Source organism: Miscanthus floridulus, chromosome 6 (assembly GCF_019320115.1).
Source record: "Miscanthus floridulus cultivar M001 chromosome 6, ASM1932011v1, whole genome shotgun sequence".
Lineage (NCBI taxonomy): Eukaryota > Viridiplantae > Streptophyta > Magnoliopsida > Poales > Poaceae > Miscanthus > Miscanthus floridulus.
In genome coordinates, this window is record NC_089585.1 from 13,483,217 (window position 1) to 13,493,496 (window position 10,280).

Below are 10,280 nucleotides of genomic sequence, written 5' to 3' on the forward strand. Positions count from 1 at the left end.
ACCATCACCATCCTTTCTAAGCATATCATTATCATCAATTGAAATAGGCTTTAGAAATTTTACCTAGGGGACATGAATGTGCCATGTGTTCCCTTTCCCGGCATGAGTAGCACTTTCTCTTTGCTTGAGCCCTTTCCTCCTTGCTCATGTGGTGCTTCTCATTGCCTTGCCTCTCATGGATTGCTTGAGCCTTCTTCTCAAGCTTGGTAGGACACTTAGAGGCAAAGTGTCCCATATTTTCACACTTGAAGCACTTGATGTGAGCATAGACTTTCTTCTCATCTTCATTCTTGCTCATCATCTTGGCATCTTGAGTTTGCATTGGATGCCTTGCCTTTCCACCCCCTTCTTGTTTTCTTCTTCATTATCATCAAGTCACCACCATCTTCATGGTTGATCTTGATTTGAACTTAGGGGTGTCTTCTCTTGCTCAACTTGTGGCTTTGGTTGAGGCTTCACTTGTTGCTTCACCAATTGCTTGGTTGGGCACATTGAGGTAAGATGACCCCAAGTGCGGCACTTGAAGCATTTCACATGCCTTAGCCTCTCTTCTTCTTTCTTCAACTTGAGCCTTTCATCATTAGGGGCAACCATTCGCAAGATGTCCCATTTCATGGCACTTGAAGCACATGAAATGAGAGAGCCTTTCTTGTTCTTGCTTCTTCATTTCTCTTTCATATCTTCTCTTGCCCCATCTCTTGCCTTTGATCTTGCTCTTGTTGAAGCCAATGCCACTTGTGTCATTGCGGCTTTCTTGATGATTGACTTTGCTAGTCTTGAAACCGACTCCACTCTTGTCACTAAAGTTTCTTTGAGTCTTCAACATATGCTCAAAGGTGACTTGAGAGTTGTAGCACCTCTCTAACTTGTCGCTCAATTTCTTCACTTGTTCATTGAGCTCATTGTTCTCCTTCAAAAGGTTAGTCTCACAAGACATAGAAGTAGAACAAGCATCTATATGTGAAGAGCATGGCATATCTAATAAATCATCACAAGAGGTGGATACATACTTCTTGCCTACATCACAAGGGTTAGCAACAATTTGTGATTTATCATTTGACCCATGTGATGAGCTCTCATTATTTTTAAGTTTCTTTGTAAACACTTTAATGAGAGAAGCATGTTGTTCTAATAATTCATCATGAGATACAAGTAGTGTCTCATAATTCAATTTAAGCTCATCAAGTGAAGATTTATAAGTATCAAGTAAGTCTTTATGTTCTTCACAAGAGTTCTTTAGAAATGAGTTCTCATTTTCTAATTTTAATGTTTTAGCTTTCTCATTTTCTAAAGATATGGTCATGCTAGCAAGTCTACTAACAAGCTCATCATATGAATCAACATGATCAACCACATTATCATTTGATACCTTGGTGTCACCTTGTGACATGAAGCAATGCGGTGATGTAGTTGGAGAGCTTGTAGTAGCATCTTCATCATAGCTTGAGCATGAACCATCATCACCATCAAGTGTGCATGGGGTAGCATCATCACTTGCAACACTTGTGGCATCATCATCAACCTTGTCAAGTGAACTTATAGTGGATCGATCATCATCATCATCACTTGACCATGAGGTGGAGCAATCTTTCACAATCACCAAATTGTGATCATGCTCAACACACTCATGCACCTCCTTCTTGGGCTCATCCTCTTCTTAAATTTGCCATCATCCCATGTGGAGGAATCATCGAAGGTTTCCTTGATGGACTCCCATATCTCATGAGCGGTTCCCTTGATGTTTACTTGTTTCATTAAATCAAAGCTTAAAGCATCTATTAGAAAACAACAAGCATGTGCATCAAATTCATAGAGAACTCTTTGAGCTTTGGTGAGATTTCTATGGTCCAAGACATGGGTGAGACCACTTGTGACAACCCACCAAAATTTAGGTCCCTTTGCACGAAAATGATCAAGCATGTGATTTTTCCAAAGTGCAAAGTTTGTGCCATCAAAAATGTGTGCCTCACAAACATCTAGCCCATTAGACATCATCCTCTCGGGTCAGGTGAAGACCACAAATGAGAGACCGGGCTCTGATACCACTTGAAGGGTCGAGATGGCGGACTAGAGGGGGGTGAATAGTCTTTTCTAAAATTAATCGCGTCGGCTAACCGAAATAAGTGCGGAATTATAACTATCAGGTCTAGCCAAGACTATACCCCTCTATCTATGTTCTCTAGCACCTTTCAAATGTACTAATCAAGCAACAAAGGTGCCGGGCTAGCTAGAGCTCACCTAACCAATTCTAGGAGCAAGGTCACACAAACCTATGCCACTAGTACTTTAAGCAACAAGGGAGCTCCTACACAAGCTAGTAAGCAAAAGCACAAAGCCACCTAAGCTTACTAGCAATGCTCAATAACAGGACAACTAATGTCAAATTAGAGAGCGCAATTACTTAGCTACACAAACTAAGTAATGTGATTAACAAGGTTACACAAACCAAATTAGCCACGCAAGGGAGCTACTTCTATGCTACACAAGCAAGAAGGTAATTAGCAAGCTACACAAGCTATCTAATTACAAGAGCAACTACACAAGCTAAATATGTATAAAAGTAATTGCAAGCTTGTGTAATAGGGATGCAAACCAACGGGAAGAACAAGGTTGACACGATGATTTTTCTCCCGAGGTTCACGTGTTTGCCAACACACTAGTCCCCGTTGTGTCGACCGCTCACTTGGTGGTTTGGCGGCTAATTAGCATCACCCGCTAAGCCCGCATGTCAGACACCGCAAGAACCTACCCCTTGAGTGAGGATAGCTCAATAACACGCTTTACTAAAGTTGCTCTTCGTGGCTCCCGTGGAGTGAGCACAAGTACCCGTCACAAGCACTTCTCCAGAGCACCGCACAAGCTTCTTGTGGGCTTCGATGGAGATCACCACCAAGCCATCTAGGAGGTGGCAACCTCCAAGAGTAACAAGCACCACCGGCTTGCAACTCGGTCACCTAGTGCCACTCGATGCAACCTCATGATGCAATCGCACTAGAATCGCTCACTCACACAATCGGATGATCACTATCAAGTATGTGTGAGATGGAGGGCTCCTAAGCACTCTCATGCATGGACACAAAGTCCCCCAAGGTGCTCAGCAACAGCCATGGCTGAGGGCCACTTCTATTTATAGCCCCAAGGGCTAAACTAGCCATTACCCCTTCACTGGGTGTTTTTCGAGCTAATCGGACGCAGCACCGGATGCAGCACCAGACGTGCATACTGGACATGTCCGGTCGTAATACCGGACATGTTCGGTAGCACCTGATCGCCACATGTCCCATTTAAACTAGTCATTGCCACAATGGCTCTCTAACATGTCCGACCGGATGCTCACATCGGACACAGAAGCAGACATGACCGAACGCTGAGGCGCTGCGTTTGGTCGAGTCCAGTAAGCACCCAGGTCCAACCGGACGTGTCTGGTCGACCGTTCACAGAACGCCGACCATGCAGATTCACACCAGACACGTCTGGTGTGGCGACCGAACATGTCCGGTCACTGAGTTTGCCGGTTAATACCGGACGTGTCCGATCACCATACCAGACGCGTTCGGTCACTCTCTGACCAACGCGACTCTCTCCTTTTCTTCACCAAGTTGATCCACATCAACTCTAACTTCATCTCCTTTGTAAATGTGCCAACACCACCAAGTGTACACCACCATGTGTATGTGTGTTAGCTTTTCATAGTTATTTCCCAAAGGATGTTAGCCACTCAACTTGCCACGCCACTCGATCCTAGCGATGATGCAAAGTTAGATCACTCAAGTGGCACTAGATGACTGATATGCAAACAAGTTTGCTCCTCTTGATAGTATGGCCATTTATCCTAAACCCGGTCATAAACTTCTCTACACACCTATGACCGATGAAATGAAATGCCCTAGGTTATACCTTAGCCTTGCGCATTCCATTCCATCTCCTCCAATGTCAATGCAACACATGCACCAACATGATCAACAATGATATGATCCACTTCATATCATTCACATGATCATATTGGTTCATCAATCTTGACTTTACTTGCTCTTCATCCGTTGCCATCGTCCATCGGCACCAAGCCTTGCTCAAGCTTCACCACCACGTGGTCCATCGCTCCAAAGCCTCTAACTTGCCCTTCACGCTTGCAACCTGGTCCATCAAGCCAAGTCTTGTCTTGATCTTCTCCACCTTGATCACATGACTCAATGTCATGTCTCATGTGCAATAAGCTCCTTCATCATCACATGTGTGAGCTTTGCAACATCTCCAAGCCATTTTCACCTTCATGGCATATGTTGCTCACATGCATGTACCTGTGGACTAATCACCTGTGTATCTCACATAAACACAATTAGTCCTACCTAAGTTGTCACTCAATTACCAAAACCAAACAAGGACCTTTCACCTTGGCTGGCATTGTAGGTTGGGTAGGAGCTGAGGGTCAGGCTTAGGTTTTCCATTGATCGGGAGCCTAAGGCTCGAGCAAGCCCCTGAGCCCTGAGCAGAGGCCTTGGCGTGCTTAGGATTGGGCAAGTTCCTTAGTCGGAGGGTTAGCATGAGCATACCCGATGGGTATAGCCCCCTGAGCCCTGGGCGTTCCTAGGGGAATCGGTCGGGGGGTCTCTTTGGTCGGGAACCATAGATCCCAAGGCTTAACATACCTATATGTTAGGATCTCATCAGGCAACCTCCACCAACCACCTAGCTAGATCCTCGCTGGTCTACCACAACCCCGCCACCTTGGCTTATGCAGCAGCTAGTTGCTCCCGAACACCTGAGAACAAGAAGGGAAAAACTCAGTGTTACCCTCATCAAGATGCAAATCGAACAAAAAAAAAGTGGAGTTTAACTCACTAGCAAGCTCCACCTGAGTCACCGCCACTGCAGCCTTCGCCTCGGTGACCTCCCCATCTGCGGCATGAAGCACCGCCTATGCGACCAAGATGTACTCCCTCAGTCGCCTTCCCTCCCGAGTAACATCATGAAGGGCTTCACACATCATGTCGGCCTCCTGCACCACAACAAGAACACCTTCTCCGTCACTGCCTCGTCGCGACGAAAGCTACGATGATGACGGAGCGCCCCCATCAATGGGGGGCCATGGAGCAGGGCGTGCCATTGAGATCGCCCTATGATAGACGATTCGTTCAAACCACCCCACATCCCAACACGGCTGAGGGTTGGATTCACACTTACCCGAGTCACGCCAGCTCAACGCAGAGACAAATAGGGCCCTAGAACACGCACTTCCCTGGTGGCCCCCTCCTCCATCTCCACCCTCGCACGCTTGTTGCCAGCCATGGATGATGAACAAAAGCTCAGGGGGAAAGCACGACAGACGATGGAAGGTAAGAGTATAAAAACTATGGCACAGATTTACTAACTCTCTTCTATTTCCCCTATTTTTATAGGTAGGGGACACTGCACGACCAATGGAATTCCAAATATCTCTCCGAGCGGTGTCGTTAGTTAAAGCTAGGCCATGTCCCCACGGAAATGAGCCAGCGAAACTAATGCCTCAACTTCACCGAGAAGGGATCCATCCGCAGCAACCATAGGAACCAGTGGGGCCCACTGGGCCAAAACCTGACAGTACCATCACCCGAGCCAGGTGCAGGCAAGTGACCTAACACTCAGGTCGAGTACTCGGCCCGGCTCACCCTCGCAGTAGGTGTAAGCGGTAGTGACTCATTCACTATCGACCCTGCCCCTACTAAGAGTCAGAGGGTATTCGGGAGGGGCACTAGTCTAACCCTAAAACCTCTGACACTCAGTGTCATGTAAATCTCCCAATGCCCAGATGAGTTCGAAGTACCTTGTTTCAGTGGATGTGTGCCCCTTAGTGGGAAACCAGAAAACTAGTTGGCCCATGGCTATAACCTAAAGTACGAGCTCCTAGGAATCTAGAAAATGAGTTTCATGATGTGCCCCGCTGGTCAGGCTTTGTCCTGCCGCCCCTATTCATTAAGACGCGAACATTCACTTGTTCTACCCCATTACCAGCTCAAAGAGTAATATGCGCAACTGCCCATAGCTGCTCACGAGTTCGTTACTTACCCATAGTAGTTCCCCACCCGAGATGCTGTTATATTGGCCTCAGGGCTCCGAGACAATGACCTCACTTTTTCCACTAATAAGGCCCATGAAAATTCGAGATTTGTTATTTAACAGGGTCTCGAAGAAAAACATGACGCCCTTAGTGTTTGTTAACAAACGACATGAATCGAGTCACCCAAAAACCAACTGGCATAGTGACACGCAGGACAATGGCTGTGCGACTACCCCATCCTCATTATTCTTCTACGACTAGGACTTAATGATACGCAATCACTAGTTACAAGCCCGGAATACCTCAAGAACCGACTTCTCGAGTACAGAGGTGCTATGACCCTACCACGGAGCCTACGGGCATCCTAGAAGCTACGCTTCCGGTTATCGAGTGCCACCACCCGAACGAGGCATTGACAACGTCCCGAGGGCTACGCCCAGGAAACTATGTTTCCTGATGTTGGGTGTATCACCCGAGCTAGGCGCTTACATCTACTAGGGAACTACATTCCCTTATGTACGGTGTACCGCCGTCCCACTCGATGCTTGAAGAAGATTCTCGCTACCCAAGAAATGCTCTTGGTACTCGAACGACAACATACTGGCTCTCCAATACTTGAGAATATCAAGCTACGCTGCTCTAATCCTCGGTACCCAATGAAAATGCTCGCTGGTACTTATAGTACACAGAACTTGTAGGGGAACTTGCGACGTCCCGAGGGCTAAAGCTAAAGCTATGTGCTAGCTTATCATTAAGTCCTACGGGGGCTACTGTCAGATATATGGGCCAGGGGTACCTACACTGCCTGTATATGTGACCATCACCAGGCTATCGGTCCAGCAGCTATCAAGGAGGAGACCCGCAAGGGCTGATGCCATCGACCAACGTGGAGATCAAGGCAAACCAGGGCGAGTGTATCTGGACGATAGCTAGGATCAATCTGTTGCGCATATCATGTAACAAACTAGGAACATAATCTGTTAGTCGATCACCCTCTTTTAACTCTACCTCTCCTACATATATAAAGGAGGATAGGGACCTCGGGCTGGGGATTCATCTTCCACATTTTCCATCTACCTTGTAGCTAGGAGCAACAACCCCTGTAATTGAGCATACGAATACAAGAGCAGCCGCACCACTGGAGTAGGGTTTAACGCGCACCATGCCCCGAACCAGTATTTATCTATGTGTCTCGTGTGCTACCGTCTAATTTTGTCTACATTATCACGTTTATAGGATATTGCCTGAGCCAAATAATCCGATAACTAGCCAGTGCCAAAACATGGGCCTTAGAGTTTCCACTGCACCTCTATCTGTACAAGTCCGCCCGCATCTGGTGCCCACCCCACTTTGCCTGCCCACCACGCCGCACCCACTCCTCCAAAACCTCGTCGACTGCCAGCAGTGGTCGACGATTCGAACGTCTTCGACGGCACGGGGGACAACAACGACGACCTCCTCTGGGCGCTCATCAACAGTGGACCTCCCTAGCAGAGACCTCGACCTCGGTGTGTGGAAGCTCCTAGCCATCGCAGCGCTCTCCTTCACGGCGTGCCTGCGCTGCTCGAGTGCCTCGTTCAAGCGGCAAGGTTGACATTTGCGTAGCGCATGTTGCAAGCTTATGTTTCACTCAAGTATTTCAGATGTTTCATCTGGATGTTGCAAGTGTTTCATCTTGATGTTCAAAAATAGATCGTGATGTTGCACATGTTGCAATGGCTATACACGTATGTTTCAAGTGTATGTTCCAAATATTTCATCTATTTTTTCAGACGTTCAGTTGCAAGTGTTTTATTCGAATGTTGCATATATTTCACATGTATATTGCAAGTGTTTTATCAGAATGTTGTGTATGTTTGCAATGGTTTTCAAGTGTTTTGTAAGCGTTTTAGACTGCATGTTGCAAGTGTTTCATGCTGTTTTCATATGTATGTTGCAAATATTTCATCTAGATGTTTCCAAAGTAGATCAGGGTGTTGCACATATTGTAATGTGACTCACCTTGCCACAACCTGCTTGGGCAGCCATGCATGCGCGTGGGGGAGTGGAGGGATGGAGCGCTGCTTGGCAGTGGGTGCGGAAGAGGAGGGCGATGGCGGCAGGGCGTAGGCGATCCCTGTGCAGCATGCAGGTGCGACAAGCGAAGGGGGCATGGGGCGTTCGAACACAGGTGCGAAGTGGGGGCGCATTTCCTAAGAGCAGCAGACGCTGTCATCAGGCGCTGAAACGGACTGCAGCCATAGGCGTCCGGGCACTAGTAGTGGCGTTTTTTCCATATACAACAAACTAGTGTCGTGCCCAGATGATAAAAGTGACCAAAGTATACCAATTGAAGTGCCATTTGAAACAGCTCGGGCCTAGGGGGTCCTATTTCGTTGTGCATTAGCAGACGAAGCCAAAGCCCAAGCCTGCGCTGGGGGACTTAGGCAGGCCTCCCAATGGTGTCCGGACCGATGATTGTGGAATTAGATAGCACCAGGATTTTTTTATATTAAAACATACCTGTATTGAAGTTAAGGATACAGTACAAAAACTCGTACAAATACAGATACGGTGAGGTAGGATACAGAGGACAGCTGTTCCACCTTAATTGCATAGAGGCCCTTGACAAACAAAGAAATTACAAACAGGTCCCTAAGACCTCCACACACTGAAGCTTCCTGAATCCTCTGCCTCCGGCCGCTGCCAGAGGCCACCAGAAGCCATAGCCACCAATCCCAGGTTGGAAGGAGCTCCATTGCCACATGGCTTTAAGAAGAACCACAATAGACACTCGCCATCTTGAACGAGATGAAGCCAACGTTGAAAATCCATCGGTCGGGGAGACACCGCAAGCTCCGACAACCTTGGAACCAAACTCGCCAGCGACGATTGAAACTATCGCGGGAAGACCGAGTCTGCTCCACTCTCCAAGCTTCCACAAGATCCAAAGCCGTCTCTGCATCTACAGAGCAAAAGGTCGGCGGACATACCTCCCACATGGGACGACAAGTCGTCGGTGGACTCCTGTACAGAGGCTCCACATAGGAAGCCCCTCCTCCACGGGCTCGTTGACGGCGCCGGAGTGAAGCACCATCAAGACGCAGAAAAAGCACGAGAGGACCTTATTCCTTGACGCCGCCGCTGCCGTCTCGACGACGTCGCCGGAAACCTAACCCTAGATACCCTAGGACCTAATCTACACCGCCGGACAGAGAGCCACTGTTCCCACACACATCCGAGGGCCAGAAGGCCGCCGGAGGCGGAGGGGAACTGCGACCTCACCGGCGGGATCACGAATCACCTCCCTTTCTCCTCTCTCAACTGTAGCGGGGTCGGGGTCATTCGAGAGCGAGGTTAACTGAGGAAGGCGGAGCGATGAAATCAAATAGCCTGGAGCGGTCTGAACTCCGGTACATCATCGTTGAAGCGAAGGAATATTTGTACTATTTGCAGGTGTTGGTGGATTGGAAATTCCAAAAGGTAAGGAGAGAGTGCAATTTGGTGGCTCACGAGCCGGGTCAATTAGCTAGGCGAAACACCCATACGGTAATTTGGTTGAGACAAGCACCTGCGTGTGTCTTAGATCTTTTGAACAATGATTGTAATGTTTTGCTTGGTTAAATAAAGCTCTCTTTATGCTGAAAAAAAGAAGAAGAAGCGTCATTTGAAGCAGCTGGGGCCTCAGAGCAGGAAGCCTTTTGGCCCATTACAACAAGCTCGTGCTCAGCGGCACAGATGGCAAAACTGGCCCTCTCAAAAAAGGAAAGATGACAAAACTGGCCCAAGTGATAATTGAAGCGGCTGAAAACGAAGCAGCCTCTCTCTCTCTCTCTAGGAATGCATCTATTCTTTTTTAAAATCTGCTAAAAACTATTTAAAAAAAAAAGAAAAGAAAAGAAAACGAATACTGAAGAATGGTTTCAGTCTTACAGAGATTACGGCACAACTGACGGAGATGCTGCTATATCCCTGTCTCTGACTCGTCCACGCTTTTCCTCCATGATTTGCTCTCTCGACTCGGTCAGTGTTTTTGCGTCTCAAGGAAAACTACGTACGTATTTGTGTTCGCAACTAAGCACGAGGTAATGCAATAATGCTCATTCCATGACCATGACACGGGGGCACATGGTGCAGGTTCAGAGCAAAGCACAAGCAGGCAGACAGCACATCTGCTAAATTACAAGGAGATCTGTGCCGGGTCTGGAGTCCTCTAACTATTATATTATATATAATCACCGGGATTCACCGGCCGTATCAGATGACC